Raw genomic sequence first — 15,675 nt, forward strand, 5'->3', positions numbered from 1 at the left:
TATACGCAAATGTGTGTCAAGAAGCAGGGGCATTTTAATCGATATTAGAACGAGAAAGAGGGATGCAGAGTGCACGCATAAGGAAACAAATGATGGGAGGGGGGATGGAGGGAGAAAAAGTGTACGTATTTGCAGCGCAGAATGAAACATGAGCAATAATACCAGCACCAATGCAACGGATTCTATCAGAACTCTGCAAGTTAAGGGTGCTTGGGCGAGAGTAGCACTAGGATTGGTGACTTCCTGCGAAGTCCTTATATTTCACCCATTTTCTTAGGAAGTCCTCGTGTTGCACCCATTTTTTTGCAGATGATTCTTTCGACGATACGCGCGACTTGAATTATGGTCCTCAGGTTTATTCGCAAATGTGAGTCACGGCACCGTAGCATTTTACTTGATATTAGAACGAGCACGAGAGGTGCAGTGTGCACGCACAAGGAAACAAATGACTGGAGGGGGAAGAAAGGAGAAGGAGTTTATATATTTGCAGCGCGGAATTAAACGGATGCGATCATACCAGCACTAATGCACCACATCTCATCAGAACTCCGCAGTTAAGTGTGCTTGGGCGAGATTAGTACTCGAATGGGTGACCTCCTGGGAAGTCCTCGTGTCGCACCAATTTTTTTTCAGACGGGTCGTTCGACGTTACGCGCGAATGGAACTAGGGTCCGCTGGTTTATACGCAAATGTGAGTCAAAAAGCAAGGCATTTTAATCGATATTAGAAGGAGAAGGAGAGGTGCAGTGTGAACGCACAAGGAAACAATTGATGGGAGGGGGAGGGAAGGAGAAGGAGTGTATGTATTTTCAGCACGAAATGAAACAGGTGCGATCATACCAGCACTAATGCAACGGATTCTATCAGAACTCCGTAGGTAAGGGTGCTTGCGCGAGAGTAGTACTAGCATGGGTTACCTCCTGCGAAGTCCTTAAATTTCACCCATTTTCTTGTGAAGTCCTCGTGTCGCACCAATTTTTTTTCAGACGGGTCGTCCGACGTTACGCAAGTCTGGAACTTGGGTCCGCTGGTTTATACGCAAATGTGAGTCAAGAAGCAGGGGCATTTTAATCGATATTAGAACGAGAACGAGAGGTGAAGTGTGAACGCACAAGGAAACAAATGACGGGATGGGGAAGAAAGGAGAAGGAGTGTATGTATTTGCAGCGCGAAATTAAACAGGTGCGATCATACCAGCACTAAAGCTCCGGATCCCATCAGAACTCCGCGGTTAAGTGTGCTTGGGTGAGAGTAGTACTCGGATGGGTGACCACCTGGGAAGCCCTCGTGTTGCACCTATATATTTTCGGATGGGTTGTTCGACGTTACGTGCGAATGGAATTATAAACCGCTGGTTCATTTGCAAAGGTGAGTCACGGTGCCGGGGCATATTACTTGATATTAGAACTAGAAAGAGAGATGCAGAGTGCACGCACAAGGAAACAAATGACGGGAGGGGGGATGGAAGGAGACAGAGTGTATGTATTTGCAGTGCAGAATGATACATGAGGGATCATGCCAGCACTAATGCAACGGATTCTACCAGAACTCCGCAGTTAAGGGTGCTTGGGCGAGAAAAGTACTCGGATGGGTGACCTCCTGCGAAGTCCTTATATTTCACCCATTTTCTTGGGAGGTCCTCGTGTTGCACCCATCTTTTTGCAGATGATTCTTTCGACGTTACACGCGACTTGATTTATAGTCCGCAGGTTTATTCGCAAATGTGAGTCACGACGCCGTGGCATTTTACTTGATATTAGAACGAGAACGGGAGGTGCAGTCTGCACGCAAAAGGAAACAAATGACGGGAGGAGGAAGAAAAGAGAAGGAGTGTATGTATTTGAAGTGCAAAATTAAACAAGTGGAATCATACCAGCACTAATGCACTTGATCCCATCAGAACTCTGCAGTTAAGTGTGCTTGGGCGAGAGTTGTACTCGGATGCATGACCTCTTGGGAAGTCCTCGTATCGCAACAATTTTTTTTCAGATGTGTCGTTCGACGTTACGCGCTACTGGAACTATGGTCCGCTGGTTTATACGCAAATGTGAGTCAAGAATCAGGGGCATTTTAATCGATATTAGAACGAGAAGGAGAGGTGCAGTGTGAACGCACAAGGAAACAAATGATGGGAGGGGGGAGGGAAGGAGTGTATGTATTTTTAGCACGAAATTAAACAGGTGCGGTCACACCAGCACAAATGCACCGGATCCCATCAGAACTCCGCAGTTAAGTGTGCTTTGGCGAAAGTAGTACAATGATGGGTTACCTCATGGGAAGTTCTCGTGTTGCACCCATTTTCTTTTTTTCAGATGTGCCGTTCGACGTTACGCGCGACTTTAATTATGGTCCGCAGATTTATTCGCAAATGTGAGTCACGGCGCCGTGGCATTTTACTTGATATTTGAACGAGAACGAGAGGTGCAGTGCGCACGCACAAGGAAACAAATGACGGGAGGGGGAAGAAAGGAGAAGGAGTTTATGTATTTGCAGCGCGAAATTAAACTGGTGCGATCATACCATCACTAATGCACCGGATCCCATCAGAACTCCGTAGTTAAGTGTGCTTGGGCGAGAGTAGTACTCGGATTGGAGACCTCTTGGGAAGTCCTCGTGTCGCACTAATTATTTTTTCAGACGGGTCGTTCGACGTTAGGCGCGACTGGAACTAGGGTCCACTGGTTTATACGCAAATGTGAGTCAAGAAGAAGGGGCATTTTAATCGATATTAGAACGAGAAAGAGAGATGCAGAGTGCACGCACAAAGAAACAAATGACGGGAGGGGGAAGAAAAGAGAAGGAGTGTATGTATTTGCAGCTCGAAACTAAACTGGTGCGATCATACCAGCACTAAAGACCCGGATCCCTTCAGAACTCCGTAGTTAAGTGTGCTTGGGCGAGAGTAGTACTCGGATGGTTGACCTCCTGGGAAGTCCTCGTGTCGCACCAATTATTTTTCAGACGGGTCGTTCGACGCTACGCGCGACTGGAACTAGGGTCCGCTGGTTTATACGCAAATGTGAGTCAAAAAGCAGGGGCATTTTAATCGATATTAGAACGAGAAGGAGAGGTGCAGTGTGAACGCACAAGGAAACAATTGATGGGAGGGGGAGGGAAGGAGAAGGAGTGTATGTATTTTCAGCACGAAATGAAACAGGTGCGATCATACCAGCACTAATGCAACGGATTCTATCAGAACTCCGTAGGTAAGGGTGCTTGCGCGAGAGTAGTACTAGCATGGGTTACCTCCTGCGAAGTCCTTAAATTTCACCCATTTTCTTGTGAAGTCCTCGTGTCGCACCAATTTTTTTTCAGACGGGTCGTCCGACGTTACGCAAGTCTGGAACTTGGGTCCGCTGGTTTATACGCAAATGTGAGTCAAGAAGCAGGGGCATTTTAATCGATATTAGAACGAGAACGAGAGGTGAAGTGTGAACGCACAAGGAAACAAATGACGGGATGGGGAAGAAAGGAGAAGGAGTGTATGTATTTGCAGCGCGAAATTAAACAGGTGCTATCATACCAGCACTAAAGCTCCGGATCCCATCAAAACTCCGCGGTTAAGTGTGCTTGGCGAGATTAGTACTCGGATTGTTGACCTCCTGGGAAGTCCTCGTGTCGCACCAATTTTTTTTCAGACGGGTCGTTCGACGTTACGAGCGTCTGGAACTAGGGTGCGCTGGTTTATACGCAAATGTGAGTCAAGAAGCAGGGGCATTTCAATCGATATTAGAACGAGAATGAAAGGTGAAGTGTAAACGCACAAGGAAACAAATGACGGGAGGGGAAGAAAAGAGAAGAAGTGTATGTATTTGCAGCGCGAAATTAAACAGGTGCTATCATACCAGCACTAAAGCTCCGGATCCCATCAAAACTCCGCAGTTAAGTGTGCTTGGGCGAGAGTAGTACTCGGATGGGTGACCACCTGGTAAGCCCTCGTGTTGCACCTATTTTTTTTCGGATGGGTTGTTCGACGTTACGCGCGAATGGAATTATAAACTGCTGGTTCATTTGCAAAGGTGAGTCACGGTGCCGGGGCATATTACTTGATATTAGAACGAGAAAGAGAGATGCAGAACGCACGCACAAAGAAACATATGACGGGAGGGGGAAGAAAGGAGAAGGAGTTTATGTATTTGCAGTGCGGAATTAAACGCATGCGATCATACCACCACTAATGCACCGGATCCCATCATAACTCCGCATTTAAGTGTGCTTGGGCGAGAGTAGTACTCAGATGGGTGACCTCTTGGGAAGTCCTCGTGTCGCACCAATTTTTTTTCAAACGGGTCGTTTGACGTTACGCGCGACTGGAACTGGGGTCCGCTGGTTTATACGCAAATGTGAGTCAAGAAGCAGGGGCATTTTAATCGATATTAGAACGAGAAGGAGAGGTGCAGTGTGAACGCACAAGGAAACAATTGATGGAAGGGGGAGGGAAGGAGAAGGAGTATATGTATTTTCATCACGAAATGAAACAGGTGCGGTCATACCAGCACTAATGCAACGGATTCTATCAGAACTCCGTAGGTAAGGGTGCTTGGGGGAGAGTAGTACTAGCATGGGTTACCTCCTGCGAAGTGCTTATATTTCACCCATTTTCTTGTGAAGTCCTCGTGTTGCACCCATTTTTTTGCAGATGATTCCTTCGACGTTACGCGCGACTTGAATTGTGGTCCTCAGGTTTATTCACAAATGTGAGTCACGGCGCTGAATCATTTTACTTGATATTAGAATGAGAATGGGAGGTGCAGTGTGCACGCACAAGGAAACAAATGACGGGAGGGGGAAGAAAGGGGAATGAGTTTATGTATTTGCAGCGCGAAATTAAGCAGGTGCGATCATACCAGCTCTAATGCACCGGATCCCATCAGAACTCCGCAGTGAAGTGTGCTTGGGCGAGATTAGTACTCGGATGGGTGACCTCCTGGGAAGTCCTCATGTCGAAGCAATTTTTTTTCAGACGGGTCGTTCGACGTTACGCGCGTCTGGAACTAGGGTCCGCTGGTTTATACGCAAATGTGAGTCAAGAAGCAGGGGCATTTTAATCGATATTAGAACGAGAATGAGAGGTGAAGTGTGAACGCACAAGGAAACAAATGACGGGAGGGGGAAGAAAGGAGAAGGAGTGTATGTATTTGCAGCGCGAAATTAAACAGGTGCTATCATACCAACACTAAAGCTCCGGATTCCATTAGAACTCCACAGTTAAGGGTGCTTTGACGAGAGTAGTACTCGGATGGGTGACCACCTGGGAAACCCTCGTGTTGCACCTATTTTTTTTCGGATGGGTTGTTCGACGTTACGCGCGAATGGAATTATAAACCGCTGGTTCATTTACAAAGGTGAGTCACGGTGCCGGGGCTATTACTTGATATTAGAACGAGAAAGAGAGATACAGAGCGCACGCACAAGGAAACATTTGACGGGAGGGGGAAGAAAGGAGAAGGAGTTTATGTATTTGCAGCGCGAAATTAAACGAGTGCGATCATACCAGCACTAATGCACCAGATCCCATCAGAACTCCGCAGTTAAGTGTGGATGGGCGAGAGTAGTACTCGGATGGGTGACCTCCTGGGAAGTCCTCGTGTCGCACCAATTTTTTTTCAGACGGGTCATTCGACGTTACGCGCGACTGGAACTAGGGTCCGCTGGTTTATACGCAAATGTGAGTCATGAAGCAGGGGCATTTTAATCGATATTAGAACGAGAAGGAGAGGTGCAGTGTGAACGCACAAGGAAACAATTGATGGGAGGGGGAGGGAAGGAGAAGGAGTGTATGTATTTTGAGCACGAAATGAAACAGGTGCGATCATACCAGCACTAATGCAACGGATTCTATCAGAACTCCGTAGGTAAGGGTGCTTGGGCGAGAGTAGTACTAGCATGGGTTACCTCCTGCGAAGTCCTTATATTTCACCCATTTTCTTGTGAAGTCCTCGTGTTGCACCCATTTTTTTGCAGATGATTCTTTCGACGTTACGTGCGACTTGAATTATGGTCCTCAGGTTTATTCGCAAATGTGAGTCACGACGCTGTAGAATTTTACTTGATATTAGAACAAGAACGGGAGGTGCAGTGCGCACGCACAAGGAAACAAATGACGGGAGGGGGAAGAAAGGGGAATGAGTTTATGTATTTGCAGCGCGAAATTAAACAGGTGCGATCATACCAGCACTAATGCACTGGATCCCATCAGAACTCCGCAGTTATGTGTGCTCAGGCGAGATTAGTGCTCGGATGGGTGACCTCCTGCGAAGTCCTTATATTTCACCCATTTTCTTGGGAGGTCATCGTGTTGCACCCATCTTTTTGCAGATGATTCTTTCGACGTTACGCGCGACTTGATTTATGGTCCGCAGGTTTATTCGCAAATGTTAGTCACGGCACCGTGGTATTTTACTTGATATTAGAACGAGTACGGGAGGTGCAGTGCGCACCCACAAGGAAACAAATGACGGGAGGAGGAAGAAAAGAGAAGGAGTGTATGTATTTGAAGCGCAAAATTAAACAAGTGGGATCATACCAGCACTAATGCACTGGATCCCATCAGAACTCTGCAGTTAAGTGTGCTTGGGCGAGAGTAGTGCTCGGATGGGTGACCTCTTGGGAAGTCCTCGTATCGCAACAATTTTTTTTTCAGATGAGTCGTTCGACGTTACGCGCGACTGGAACTATGGTCCGCTAGTTTATACGCAAATGTGAGTCAAGAAAAAGGGGCATTTTAATCGATTTTAGAACGAGAAAAAGAGGTGCAGTGTGAACGCACAAGGAAACAAATGATGGGAGGGGGGAGGGAAGAAGGAGTGTATGTATTTTCAGCACGAAATTAAACAGGTGCGGTCACACCAGCACAAATGCACCGGATCCTTTCAGAACTCCACAGTTAAGTGTGCTTTGGCGAAAGTAGTACAATGATGGGTTACCTCCTGGAAAGTTCTCGTGTTGCACCCATTTTCTTTTTTTCAGATGTGCCGTTCGACGTTACGCACGAATTTAATTATGGTCCGCAGATTTATTCGCATATGTTAGTCACGGCGCCGTGGCATTTTACTTGATATTTGAACGAGAACGGGAGGTGCAGTGCAGACGCACAAGGAAAAAATGACGGGATGATGAAGAAAAGAGAAGAAGTGTATGTATTTGAAGCGCAAAATTAAACTAGTAGCATCATACCAGCACTAATGCATTGGATCCCATCAGAATTCTGCAGTTAAGTGTGCTTGGGCGAGAGTAGTAGTCGGATGGGTGACCTCTTGGGAAGTCCTCGTATCGCAACAACTTTTTTTCAGATGGGTCGTTCGACATTACGCGCGACTAGAACTATGGTCCGCTGGTTTATACGCAAATGTGAGTCAAGAATTAGGGGCATTTTAATCGATATTAGAACGAGAAGGAGAGGTGCAGTGTGAACGCACAAGGAAAAAAATGATGGGAGGGGGGAGGGAAGAAGGAGTGTATGTATTTTCAGAATGAAATTAAACAGATGCGGTCACACCAGCACAAATGCACCGGATCCCATCAGAACTCCGCGGTTAAGTGTGCTTTGGCGAAAGTAGTACAATGATGGGTTACCTCATGGGAAGTTCTCGCGTTGCACCCATTTTTTTTTTTCAGATGTGCTGTTCGACGTTACGCGCGACTTTAATTATGGTCCGCAGATTTATTCGCAAATGTGAGTCACGACGCCGTGGCATTTTACTTGATATTTGAACAAGAACGAGAGGTGCAGTGCGCACGCACAAGGAAACAAATGATGGGAGGGGGAAGAAAGGGGAATGAGTTTATGTATTTGCAGCGCGAAATTAAACAGGTGCGATCATACCAGCACTAATGCACCGGATCCCATCAGAACTCTGCAGTTAACTGTGCTTGGGCGAGATTAGTACTTGGATGGGTGACCTCCTGAGAAGTCCTCATGTCGCACTAATTTTTTTTCAGACGGGTCGTTTGACGTTACGCGCATTTGGAACTAGGGTCCGCTGGTTTATACGCAAATGTGAGTCAAGAAGCAGAGGCATTTTAATCGATATTAGAACGAGAATAAGAGGTGAAGTGTGAACGCACAAGGAAACAAATGACGGGAGGGGGAAGAAAGGAGAAGGAGTGTATGTATTTGCAGCGCGAAATTAAACAGGTTCGATCATACCAACACTAATGCAACGGATTCTATCAGAACTCCGCAGTTAAGTGTGCTAGGGCGAGAGTAGCACTCGGATTGGTGACCACTTGGGAAGCCCTCGTGTTGCACCTATTTTTTTTCGGATGGGTTGTTTGACGTTACGCGCGAATAGAATTATAAACCGCTGGTTCATTTGCAAAGGTGAGTCACGGTGCCGGGGCATATTACTTGATATTAAAACGAGAAAGAGAGATGCATAGTGCACGCACAAGGAAACAAATGACGGGAGGGGGGATGGGAGGAGAAAGAGTGTATGTATTTGCAGTGCAGAATGAAACATGAGGGATCATACCAGCACTAATGCAACGGATTCTATCAAAACTCCGCAGTTAAGGGTGCTTGGGCGAGAAATGTACTCGGATGGGTGACCTCCAGCGAAGTCCTTATATTTCACCCATTTTCTTGGGAGGTCCTCGTGTTGCACCCATCTTTTTGCATATGATTCTTTCGACGTTACGCGCGACTTGATTTATGGTCTACAGGTTTATTCGCAAATGTGAGTCATGGCGTCGTGGCATTTTACTTGATATTAGAACGAGTACGGGAGGTGCAGTGCGCACACACAAGGAAATAAATGACGGGATGAGGAATAAAAGAGGAGTGTATGTATTTGAAGCGCAAAATTAAACAAGTGGCATCCTACCAGCACTAATGCACTGGATCCCATCAGAACTCTATAGTTAAGTGTGCTTGGTCGAAAGTAGTACTCGGATGGGTGACCTCTTTGGAAGTCCTCGTATCGCAACAATTTTTTTTTAGATGGGTCGTTCGACGTTACATGCGACTGGAACTATGGTCTGCTGGTTTATACGCAAATGTGAGTCAAGAATCAGGGGCATTTTAATCGATATTAGAACGAGAAGGAGAGTTGCAGTGTGAACGCATAAGGAAACAAATGATGGGAGGCAGGGAGGGAAGAAGGAGTGTATGTATTTTCAGCACGAAATTAAACAGGTGCGGTCACACCAGCACAAATGCACCGGATCCCATCAGAACTCCGCAGTTAAGTATGTTTTGGCGAAAGTAGTACAATGATGGGTTACCTCCTGGGAAGTTCTCGTGTCGCACCCATTTTCTTTTTTTCAGATGTGCCGTTCGACGTTACGCGCGACTTTAATTATGGTCCGCAGATTTATTCGCAAATGTGAGTCACGGTGTCGTGGCATTTTACTTGATATTTGAACGAGAACGAGAGGTGCAGTACGCACGCACAAGGAAACAAATGACGGGAGGGGGAAGAAAGGAGAAGGAGTTTATGTATTTGCAGCGCGAAATTAAACAGGTGCGATCATACCAACAATAATGCACCGGATCCCATCAGAACTCCGCAGTTAAGTGTGCCTGGGCGAGAGTAGTACTCGGATAGGTGACCTCTTGGGAAGTCCTCGTGTCGCACTAATTTTTTTTTCAGACGGGTCGTTCGACGTTACGCGCGACTGGAACTAGGGTCCACTGGTTTATACGCAAATGTTAGTCAAGAAGCAGGGGCATTTTAATCGATATTAGAACGAGAAGGAGAGGTGCAGTGTGAACGCACAAGGAAACAATTGATGGGAGGGGGAGGGAAGGAGAAGGAGTGTATGTATTTTCAGCACGAAATGAAACAGGTGCGATAATACCAGCACCAATGCAACGGATTCTATCAGAACTCCGTAGGTAAGGGTGCATGGGTTACCTCCTGCGAAGTCCTTATATTTCACCCATTTTTTTGCAGATGATTCTTTCAACGTTACGCGCGACTTGAATTATGGTCCTTAAGTTTATTCGCAAATGTGAGTCACGGCGCTGTAGCATTTTACTTGATATTAGAACGAGAACGGGAGGTGCAGTGCGCACGCACAAGGAAACAAATGACGGGAGGGGGAAGAAAGGAGAACGAGTTTATGTATTTGCAGCGCGAATTTAAACAGGTGTGATCATACCAGCACTAATGCACCGGATCCCATTAGAACTCCGCAATTAAGTGTGCTTGGGCGAGAGTAGTACTCGGATGGGTGACCTCCTGGGAAGTCCTCGTGTCGCACTAATTTTTCTTTTCAGACTGGTCGTTCGACGTTATGCGCGACTGCAACTAGGGTCCACTAGTTTATACGCAAATGTGAGTCAAGAAGCAGGAGCATTTTAATCGATATTAGAACAAGAATGAGAGATGCAGAGTGCACGCACAAGGAAACAAATGATGGGAGGGGGAGGGAAGGAGAAAGAGTGTATGCATTTTCAGCACGAAATGAAACAGCTGCGATCATACCAGCACTAATGCATCGGATTCTATCAGAACTCCGTAGGTAAGGGTGCTTGGGCGAGAGTAGTACTAGCATGGGTTAGCTCCTGCAAAGTCCTTATATTCCACCCATTTTCTTGTGAAGTTCTCGTGTTGCACCCATTTTTTTGCAGATGATTCTTTCAACGTTATGTGCGACTTGAATTATGGTCCTCAGGTTTATTCGCAAATGTGAGTCACAGCGCTGTAGCATTTTACTTGATATTAGAACGAGAACGGGAGGTGCAGTGCGCACACACAAAGAAACAAATGACGAGAGGGGGAAGAAAGGGGAATGAGTTTATGTATTTGCAGAGCAAAATTAAACAGGTGCGATCATACCAGCACTAATGCACCGGATCCCATCAGAACTCCGCAGTGAAGTGTGCTTGGGCGAGAGTAGTACTCGGATGTGTGACCTCTTTGGAAGTCCTCGTATCGCAATAATTTTTTTTCAGAGGGGTCGTTCGACGTTACGCGTGACTGGAACTAGGGTCCGCTGGTTTATACGCAAATGTGAGTCAAGAATCAGGGGCATTTTAATCGATATTAGAACGAGAAGGAGAGGTGCAGTGTGAACGCACAAGGAAACAAATGATGGGAGGGGGGTAGGGAAGAAGGAGTGTATGTATTTTCAGCACGAAATTAAACAGGTGCGGTCACACCAGCACAAAAGAACCGGATCCCATCAGAACTCCGCAGTTAAGTGTGCTTTGGCAAAAGTAGTACAATGATGGGTTACCTCCGGGGAAGTTCTCGTGTTGCACACATTTTTTTTTCCAGATGTGTCGTTCAACGTTACGCGCGACTTGAATTATGGTCCTCAGGTTTATTCGCAAATGTGAGTCACGGCGCCGTGGCATTTTACTCTATTAGAACGAGAACGGGAGGTGCAGTGCGCACGCACAAGGAAACAAATGACGGGAGGGGGAAGAAAGGGGAATGAGTTTATGTATTTGCAACGCGAAATTAAACAGTTGCGATCATACCAGCACTAATGCACCGGATCCCATTAGAACTCCGCAGTGAAGTGTGCTTGGGCGAGATTAGTACTCGGATGGGTGACCTCCTGGGAAGTCCTTGTGTCGCACTAATTTTTTTTCAGACGGGTCGTTCGACGTTACGCGCGTCTGGAACTAGGGTCCGCTGGTTTATACGCAAATGTGAGTCAAGAAGCAGGAGCATTTTAACCGTTATTAGAACGAGAATGAGAGGTGAAGTGTGAACGCACAAGGAAACAAATGATGGGAGGGGGGGAGGGAAGAAGGAGTGTATGTATTTTCAGCACGAAATTAAACAGGTGCAGTCACACCAGCACAAATGCACCAGATCCCATCAGAACTCCGCAGTTAAGTGTGCTTTGGCGAAAGTAGTACAATGATGGGTTACACCTCCTGGGATGTTCTCGTGTTGTACCCATTTTCTTTTTTTCAGATGTGTAGTTCGACGTTACGCGCGACTTTAATTATGGTCCGCAGATTTATTCACAAATGTGAGTCACGGCGCCGTGGCATTTTACTTGATATTTGACTGAGAACGAGAGGTACAGTGCGCACGCACAAGGAAACAAATGACGGGAGGGGGAAGAAAGGAGAAGGAGTTTATGTATTTGCAGCGCGAAATTAAACAGGTGCGATCATACTAGCACTAATGCACCGGATCCCATCAGAACTCCGCAGTTAAGTGTGCTTGGGCGAGAGTAGTACTAGCATGGGTTACCTCATGCGAAGTCCTTATATTCACCCATTTTCTTGTGAAGTACTCGTGTTGCACCCATTTTTTTGCAGATGATTCTTTCGACGTTACGCGCGACTTGTATTATGGTCCTCAGGTTTGTTCGCAAATGTGAGTCACGGCGCTGTAGCATTTTACTTGATATTAGAACGAGAACGGGAGGTGCAGTGCGCACGCACAAGGAAACAAATGATGGGAGGGGGAAGAAAGGGGAATGAGTTTATGTATTTGCAGCGCAAAACTAAATAGGTGCGATCATACCACCACTAATGCACCGGATCCCATCAGAACTCCGCTGTTAAGTGTGCTTGTGCGAGATTAGTACTCGGATGGGTGACCTCCTGGGAAGTCCTCGTGTCGCACCAATTTTTTTTCAGACGGGTCGTTTGACGTTACGCACGTCTGGAACTAGGGTCCGCTGGTTTATACGCAAATGTGAGTCAAGAAGCAGGGGCATTTTAATCGATATTAGAACGAGAATGAGAGGTGAAGTGTGAAGGCACAAGGAAACAAATGACGGGAGGGGGAAGAAAGGAGAAGGAGTGTTTGTATTTGCAGCGCGAAATTAAACAGGTGCGATCATACCAGCACTAAAGCTCCGGATCCCATCAGAACTCCGTAGTTATGTGTGCTCTGGCGAGGGTAGTACTCGGATGAGTGACCACTTGGGAAGCCCTCGTGTTGCACCTACTTTTTTTCGGATGGGTTATTCGACGTTACGCGCGAATGGAATTATAAACTGCTGGTTCATTTGCAAAGGTGAGTCACGGTGCCGGGGCATATTACTTAATATTAGAACGAGAAATAGAGATGCGGAGTGCACGCACAAGGAAACAAATGACGGGAGAAGGGATGAAAGGAGAAAGAGTGTATGTATTTGCAGTGCAGAATGAAACATGAGGGATCATACCAGCACTAATGCAACAAATTCTATCAGAACTCCGCAGTTAAGGGTGCTTTGGCGAGAGTAGTACTCGGATGGGTGACCACTTCGGAAGTCCTCGTGTTGCACCCATTTTCTTGGGAGGTCCTCGTGTTGCACCCATCTTTTTGCAGATAATTTTTTCGACGCTACGCGCGACTTGATTTTTGGTCCGCAGGTTTATTCGCGAATGTGAGTCATGGCACCGTAGCATTTTACTTGATATTAGAATGAGTACGGGAGGTGCAGTGCGTACGCACAAGGAAACAAATGACGGGAGGAAGAACAAAAGAGAAGGAGTGTATGTATTTGAAGCGCAAAATTAAACAAGTGGCATCATACCAGCACAAATGCAACAGATTCTATCAGAACTCTGTAGGTAAGGGTGCTTGGGCGACAGTAGTACTACCATGGGTTACCTCCTGCGAAGTCCTTATATTTCACCAATTTTCTTGTGAAGTCCACGTGTTGCACCCATTTTTTTGCAGATGATTCTTTCGACGTTACGCACGACTTGAATTATGGTCCTCAGGTTTATTCGCAAATGTGAGTCACGGCGCTGTAGCATTTTACTTGATATTAGAACGAGAACGGGAGGTGCAGTGTGCACGCACAAGGAAAAAAATTACAGGAGGGGGAAGAAAGGAGAATGAGTTTATGTATTTGCAGCGCAAAATTAAACAAGTGCGATCATACCAGCACTAATGCACCGGATCCCATCAGAACTCCGCCGTGAAGTGTGCTTGGGCGAGATTAGTACTCGGATGGGTGACCTCATTGGAAGTCCTCGTGTCGCACCAATTTTTTTTCAGACGGGTCGTTCAACGTTACGCGCGTCTGGAACTAGGGTCCGCTGGTTTATACGCAAATGTGAGTCAAGAAGCAGGGGCATTTTAATCGATATTAGAACGAGAATGAGATGTGTAGTGTGAACGCACAAGGAAACAAATGATGGGAGGGGGGGAGGGAAGAAGGAGTGTATGTATTTTCAGCACGAAATTAAACAGGTGCGGTCACACCAGCACAAATGCACCGGATCCCATCAGAACTACGCAGTTAAGTGTGCTTTGGCGAAAGTAGTACAATGATGGGTTACCTCCTGGGAAGTTCTCGTGTTGCACCCATTTTCTTTTTTTCAGATGTGCCGTTCGACGTTACGCGCGACTTTAATTATGGTCCGCAGATTTATTCGCAAATGTGAGTCACGGCGCCGTGGCATTTTACTTGATATTTGAACGAGAACGAGAGGTGCAGTGCGCACGCACAAGGAAACAAATAACGGGAGGGGGAAGAAAGGAGAATGAGTTTATGTATTTGCAGCGCGAAATTAAACGGGTGCGATCATACCAGCACTAATGCACCGGATCCCATCAGAACTCCGCAGTTAAGTTTGCTTGTGCGAGAGTAGTACTCGGATGGGTGACCTCCTGGGAAGTCCTCGTACCGCACCAATTTTTTTTCAGACGGGTCGTTCGACGCTACGCGCGACTGAAACTAGGGTCCGCTGGTTTATACGCAAATGTGAGTCAAGAAGCAGGGGCATTTTAATCAATATTAGAACGAGAAGGAGAGGTGCAGTGTGAACGCACAAGGAAACAATTGATGGGAGGGGGAGGGAAGGTGAAGGAATGTATGTATTTTCAGCGCGAAATGAAACAGGTGCGATCATACCACACTAATGCAATGGATTCTATCAGAACTCCGTAGGTAAGGGTGCTTGGGCGAGAGTAGTACTAGCATGGGTTACCTCCTGCGAAGTCCTTATATTTCACCCATTTTCTTGTTCTCGTGTTGCACCCATTTTTTTGTAGATGATTCTTTCGACGTTACGCGCGACTTGAATTATGGTCCTCAGGTTTATTCGCAAATGTGAGTCACGGCGCCGTGGCATTTTACTTGATATTAGAACGAGAACTGGAGGTGCAGTGCGCACGCACAAGGAAACAAATGACGGGAGGGGGAAGAAAGGGGAATGAGTTAATGTATTTGCAGCACAAAATTAAACAAGTGCGATCATACCAGCACTAATGCACCGGATCCCATCAGAACTCCGCCGTGAAGTGTGCTTGGGCGAGATTAGTACTCGGATGGGTGACCTCATCGGAAGTCCTCGTGTCGCACCAATTTTTTTTCAGACGGGTCGTTCAACGTTACGCGCGTCTGGAACTAGGGTCCGCTGGTTTATACGCAAATGTGAGTCAATAAGTAGGGGTATTTTAATCGATATTAGAACTAGAATGAGAGGTGAAGTGTTAACGCACAAGGATACAAATGACGGGAGGGGGAAGAAAGGAGAAGGAGTGTATGTATTTGCAGCGCGATATTAAACAGGTGCGATCATACCAGCACTAAAGCCCCGGATCCCATCAGAATTCCACAGTTAAGTGTGCTTGGGCGGGAGTAGTACTCGGATGGGTGACCACTTGGGTAGCCCTCGTGTTGTACCTATTTTTTTCGGATGGTTTGTTCAACGTTATGCGCTAATGGAATTATAAACCGCTGGTTCATTTGCAAAGGTGAGTCACAGTGCCGGGGCATATTACTTGATATTAGAACGAGAAAGAGAGATGCAGAGTA

At 46.5% G+C, this 15,675-nt stretch overlaps 1 non-coding gene and 29 pseudogenes across 1 annotated transcript; all 30 read left to right on the forward strand.

Annotated features, from left to right (window-relative positions):
* Positions 1-503: 503 nt before the first annotated feature.
* LOC148256765 (5S ribosomal RNA) lies at positions 504-622 on the forward strand (annotated as a pseudogene).
* Positions 623-1,180: 558 nt separating this feature from the next.
* On the forward strand, positions 1,181-1,299 carry LOC148256766 (5S ribosomal RNA). Its single transcript, XR_015820249.1, has one exon. It is a non-coding gene; the product is annotated as a 5S ribosomal RNA (ribosomal RNA).
* An 879-nt stretch (positions 1,300-2,178) lies between these two features.
* Positions 2,179-2,297, forward strand: LOC148256767 (5S ribosomal RNA; annotated as a pseudogene).
* A 209-nt stretch (positions 2,298-2,506) lies between these two features.
* LOC148256768 (5S ribosomal RNA) lies at positions 2,507-2,625 on the forward strand (annotated as a pseudogene).
* Positions 2,626-2,831: 206 nt separating this feature from the next.
* LOC148256769 (5S ribosomal RNA) lies at positions 2,832-2,950 on the forward strand (annotated as a pseudogene).
* Positions 2,951-3,831: 881 nt separating this feature from the next.
* On the forward strand, positions 3,832-3,950 carry LOC148256770 (5S ribosomal RNA; annotated as a pseudogene).
* Positions 3,951-4,155: 205 nt separating this feature from the next.
* Positions 4,156-4,274, forward strand: LOC148256771 (5S ribosomal RNA; annotated as a pseudogene).
* A 559-nt stretch (positions 4,275-4,833) lies between these two features.
* LOC148256772 (5S ribosomal RNA) lies at positions 4,834-4,955 on the forward strand (annotated as a pseudogene).
* Positions 4,956-5,157: 202 nt separating this feature from the next.
* On the forward strand, positions 5,158-5,276 carry LOC148256773 (5S ribosomal RNA; annotated as a pseudogene).
* Positions 5,277-5,480: 204 nt separating this feature from the next.
* Positions 5,481-5,599, forward strand: LOC148256774 (5S ribosomal RNA; annotated as a pseudogene).
* Positions 5,600-6,512: 913 nt separating this feature from the next.
* Positions 6,513-6,631, forward strand: LOC148256775 (5S ribosomal RNA; annotated as a pseudogene).
* A 204-nt stretch (positions 6,632-6,835) lies between these two features.
* On the forward strand, positions 6,836-6,954 carry LOC148256776 (5S ribosomal RNA; annotated as a pseudogene).
* Positions 6,955-7,162: 208 nt separating this feature from the next.
* Positions 7,163-7,282, forward strand: LOC148256777 (5S ribosomal RNA; annotated as a pseudogene).
* A 202-nt stretch (positions 7,283-7,484) lies between these two features.
* On the forward strand, positions 7,485-7,603 carry LOC148256778 (5S ribosomal RNA; annotated as a pseudogene).
* A 208-nt stretch (positions 7,604-7,811) lies between these two features.
* On the forward strand, positions 7,812-7,930 carry LOC148256779 (5S ribosomal RNA; annotated as a pseudogene).
* Positions 7,931-8,135: 205 nt separating this feature from the next.
* Positions 8,136-8,254, forward strand: LOC148256780 (5S ribosomal RNA; annotated as a pseudogene).
* An 880-nt stretch (positions 8,255-9,134) lies between these two features.
* Positions 9,135-9,253, forward strand: LOC148256781 (5S ribosomal RNA; annotated as a pseudogene).
* Positions 9,254-9,462: 209 nt separating this feature from the next.
* LOC148256782 (5S ribosomal RNA) lies at positions 9,463-9,581 on the forward strand (annotated as a pseudogene).
* A 509-nt stretch (positions 9,582-10,090) lies between these two features.
* Positions 10,091-10,209, forward strand: LOC148256783 (5S ribosomal RNA; annotated as a pseudogene).
* A 561-nt stretch (positions 10,210-10,770) lies between these two features.
* Positions 10,771-10,889, forward strand: LOC148256784 (5S ribosomal RNA; annotated as a pseudogene).
* A 204-nt stretch (positions 10,890-11,093) lies between these two features.
* Positions 11,094-11,212, forward strand: LOC148256785 (5S ribosomal RNA; annotated as a pseudogene).
* Positions 11,213-11,417: 205 nt separating this feature from the next.
* On the forward strand, positions 11,418-11,536 carry LOC148256786 (5S ribosomal RNA; annotated as a pseudogene).
* A 534-nt stretch (positions 11,537-12,070) lies between these two features.
* LOC148256787 (5S ribosomal RNA) lies at positions 12,071-12,190 on the forward strand (annotated as a pseudogene).
* Positions 12,191-12,423: 233 nt separating this feature from the next.
* Positions 12,424-12,542, forward strand: LOC148256788 (5S ribosomal RNA; annotated as a pseudogene).
* A 205-nt stretch (positions 12,543-12,747) lies between these two features.
* LOC148256789 (5S ribosomal RNA) lies at positions 12,748-12,866 on the forward strand (annotated as a pseudogene).
* Positions 12,867-13,780: 914 nt separating this feature from the next.
* LOC148256790 (5S ribosomal RNA) lies at positions 13,781-13,899 on the forward strand (annotated as a pseudogene).
* Positions 13,900-14,103: 204 nt separating this feature from the next.
* On the forward strand, positions 14,104-14,222 carry LOC148256791 (5S ribosomal RNA; annotated as a pseudogene).
* Positions 14,223-14,431: 209 nt separating this feature from the next.
* On the forward strand, positions 14,432-14,550 carry LOC148256792 (5S ribosomal RNA; annotated as a pseudogene).
* A 553-nt stretch (positions 14,551-15,103) lies between these two features.
* LOC148256793 (5S ribosomal RNA) lies at positions 15,104-15,222 on the forward strand (annotated as a pseudogene).
* A 205-nt stretch (positions 15,223-15,427) lies between these two features.
* On the forward strand, positions 15,428-15,546 carry LOC148256794 (5S ribosomal RNA; annotated as a pseudogene).
* Positions 15,547-15,675: the final 129 nt, after the last annotated feature.

This window comes from Carica papaya, chromosome 5 (genome assembly GCF_054855325.1).
Source record: "Carica papaya isolate Zhongbai chromosome 5, ASM5485532v1, whole genome shotgun sequence".
Classification (NCBI taxonomy): domain Eukaryota; kingdom Viridiplantae; phylum Streptophyta; class Magnoliopsida; order Brassicales; family Caricaceae; genus Carica; species Carica papaya.